The following is a 3,667-nucleotide window of genomic DNA, read 5'->3' as shown; positions in this document are numbered from 1 at the left end:
TAGGCTCAGCCGCCACTCCTCTTGCAATAGGTAGACTGGCCTCCTCCAAGGCACATGGCTGAGAACCATGGCTGAGAAGAGACTGAAAGGAATCAGAGAGTATTCACAGAAGAGCCGAGTAGCCCAGACATGCACTAGAAACATAGTTCTATGTTCCTAACCTTGAGGATTTTACAGGGTATTTGTGTGTGTATGTGCTTATCTTTAAGAGACTAAAGAGTCAGGTTCTTAGGAGAGAGAGGGCATGAAATAGTTTTAATTCTGTCACTCTTGTCATCATTCTGCTCCTCTGTCCTCTTAAATTTGAGAGAGACAGAAACAGAGATAAAGAAACTCACACAGAGAGTGAGAGAGCGAGAGAGAGAAATTAACATTCAATAGTGATGTGATATTGTTGTCATTTCCTGAATGATGAATCGAATTGTCCAAATGTTCCAGCTTTATAACAAGAGCACTTTTCCCTACATCAAATGCTTCTCCCTCCGGCAGGAGAGGCGGGTGCAGCAGCGGTGCAGGACTGCAGCCCTTGTCCTATCACTTTCCCTCAGTCTCTTAAAGCTCCTCACACTCAAATTACACACATGGTTTTGGTTTGTAAATCACCATGGCAATAAGCACGACATAAATAACTCATAGAGCTCAATAGAAAAAAAAACTAACAATGACAACGAATAATTAGGAAGTAAGGACTTTGTGCATTAGTTCCAATTAAATTGCTCAAAATAAATAAACACACTTGTGCTTTCTCAAATCTGTGAGTTCTAGTCCTCTGCCTAGAGAGAATAAAGACAAATAAATAATAGAGAGGAAAACAGACGTATTGATTCAAATGTAGTTTTAAAAATAAGAAAGATGTTCTGAGGAGTAAAAGGGGAAATAGCCATTCACAGAGTGATACCATGTACCCTCAAGAAAAACAAGCTAACAAAAAACAAGGCTTCTAAAACAATTAGTTTTAAGAAAATAAACTAACAGATTTATTCCCTACAGGTTAGAGTTAAATACAAAACTAGTGACTAAAGTGAAGATAAACATGCATAAGAAATGGTTAACAATGTTCAGTCGGCTCAGCCATGACAACATTAATGTAGGAAAAGTCTTCCTTTCAATATTTTGGCCATAGCCTGATAAAGAACCAACAGGGGTTTTCACACAGCACCTTAAAAGCCTGTCTTATCCTTGGGGTTTCTGCAGCCAATGAAAGTTTGTCACGATGATGTAATGCTCCTGAGTTGTGTTTCAGCACCGACTATGTGGTCACCGGGTATCATGCCTGAGAGCTAGGTAAGTTTTTGGATCAAATCTTTCTTTCCAGCCTGTTCCCCTGCTTAAACTAATTTCAGCAGACAGATCATTTGTTTCTAGTCTATTTTACTATCTCTGAACAATTTTTTAATGTGGGCTGGGTTATTACAGAATTGTAAAGACAGCTGGTAAACAAAATGATGGGATCTTAGAGTCAATTTTCCTCTGTTATTAGTGTGAAGGCTTTTACTCCCCAGCAATTTATCATCACTTCAGAGGAAAGGAGCAGCAAATACTGTTATGTTTTATTTGTTAAGGGAGCTGCAGTCATTTGACAAACAAGTTTTACTAGAGAGATATTTTCGGGGGTATGAAAAAGATTTCTTTTTAAAGATTGACACTGAATTTGACTGATATTATTAAATGACCCACAGTGAACTGTAAGCAGTAAGTTTTGATGTTTTTTTTATAAACAGAGAATATGTAAGTCCTGACCTCACAGGTTTTAAACTTAAAAAAAGAGAGAGAGAACAAGGCAGCACACTATTTTTTTTTTCAATTCTTATTTAAGTTAACAACAATTTTAAAAGGAAAAAAACAACTAAATATTTAGTGACCCTCAGTGGCCTGACAGTTACATGAAGTTAAATGAAGAAAAGTTAGAGATCAGTAAATAAGCCAGTTTCAGTGAATGGCTGTACAGATATTTTCCGAAACAACTTTTTTGCATTAGGTAACCAGCAAAAGCAATGGAAATGTAGCGCTTTTTTTTTTTTTCTCTATGGTACCCTCTGCAGATGTAGAGGTTTTAAAGAACTGTTACTGATCAGTCAAGCTACGGATTTCTAGCAAAATGAAATAGAGAAAACAATTAACCAGATAATTCAAGAGGTAGGGGGAAAATCTCCCAAAATTGTTACTGGGGAAAAGAGAATGAGTGGGGAAGAGGGAGAAGGGTAATCATGCACTACCTGCTACACTGATTAAACTACCCAGATGGTTACCGTCTTTCACCTTAACTCTGACTGTATAGACACAGACTCTGAGAAAGGCATCTTAAGAGTGTGGAAGAATTATCCTCAGCAATGCAGAATGACAGAAAATGTCTTGTAGAGTTTCTAACAAAAAAAGTGTTTTTTCTTGTCTTGTAGAACTTGATGTCTGGTAGGTCCTAATGCATGTATTCTTTTATCAGAAACTTCACAACTCTCTAGCTTGCAAGCTCTTTCTCTACCCTCAGCTGAGTTTATCAATTACACTTGACTGTCTCCTACATCTTCTTTCATTTTACCCTCCAATGAACTGGGCCGTCTCCCTACCATACCGTCCAAGTGGTAAATAGGTACTTCACCCCTTACATTTAATTATCGTCCTCTCTTTGTTCCACAGTTAACTCATTTTTCTCTCAAATGAATAACTGCAATGCCAAATAGTTTATTTTTCAAAACTTTAAGTTAAAAATATGTTAGCATAATATAAACATGACTCATTTTCCTTTTTTTCCCCCCAAAATTTCCATGTCATTGCTTTGGTGCTGTAATTGATACCGACATGGAGATTTAAGAGACAAAACTCCACATTTCAATAGCATCCTATGCTTTGCTTTCTGCATTGTAAGTTCTGAACAGGGAGACAACATGGTTATAAGGGCCACACAGTACTGCTCTAGAATTGAGTGAATGAAGGGGCAAGGCTTCAGAGTGACTGATAAAGAGAAAAAACATTTCCATAAAACAGCACGGATAAGGGGGACTACAGTGCAAATGATGTGAAATTACCTGGTTTCTGACACAGAATTTTTGGCTTTGGACACTTGGTCAAGGCTGAGCCTGTGTCTTTATCACAGAGCTGCATTCAGTGTGCTGTAGCTTACTAGGCTTGGGTTCTGAAATCCCACAGCATCCAGCTAGGGGCAGAAAGGGATCAGCGTGGAGTTGCACACACTCATTAGTCTGCAGAGTTGGCCCTCGGAAAGGCCTAGGAGGAATCTGCTTGGGGTTCTGCTTGACCTAGGAAACCTCTTTGAGTCTCATTCTGAGATGCAACTGTGCAGGACACATCAGGATATTTTTAAAACAATGTTTTAAAGGGAACATATTGCTTAAAAAAGTCTTTAGGGCATGATCTGAGCCCTGACCTGGACAAATAACGCACCCTTTTGATTAATCCTGATGACAAAGTGGGCCTCAGAAAAGACAATTCAAGGTGGAGCTCCAATTCCAGCATTTCTGAAATCAGGTTGATATATCTGAAAGAATGCCTAGAGGATTTGTGGGTTGACAATGTCTGGCAACACAGATAAGTTATTGGCTGAGGGAGATCTATGATAGTACTCTACTGTATACCACAAAGGAGGTGTTCAGCAAAAGTCATTCTGTTTTAAGGACAGTCTCTTTAAATATGTCACTTTCCATTTCATCGA

General features: G+C 38.5%; 1 protein-coding gene across 1 annotated transcript in view; it reads left to right on the top strand.

The window, feature by feature from the left end:
* The first annotated feature begins 1,237 nt into the window (after positions 1–1,237).
* The window catches only part of KLF12 (Kruppel like factor 12), a 647,154-nt gene continuing 644,724 nt past the window's right edge, over positions 1,238–3,667 (top strand). Inside the window, exon 1 of the mRNA XM_037736795.1 lies at positions 1,238–1,284. The gene's annotated coding sequence lies outside the window, so the exon portion shown is untranslated. The remainder of the gene's footprint in view (positions 1,285–3,667) is intronic.

Source organism: Cebus imitator, unplaced genomic scaffold (assembly GCF_001604975.1).
Source record: "Cebus imitator isolate Cc_AM_T3 unplaced genomic scaffold, Cebus_imitator-1.0 Scaffold29, whole genome shotgun sequence".
Lineage (NCBI taxonomy): Eukaryota > Metazoa > Chordata > Mammalia > Primates > Cebidae > Cebus > Cebus imitator.
The sequence above is the reverse complement of the archived record's forward strand: the minus strand, read 5'-3'. Positions and strand labels throughout refer to the sequence as shown.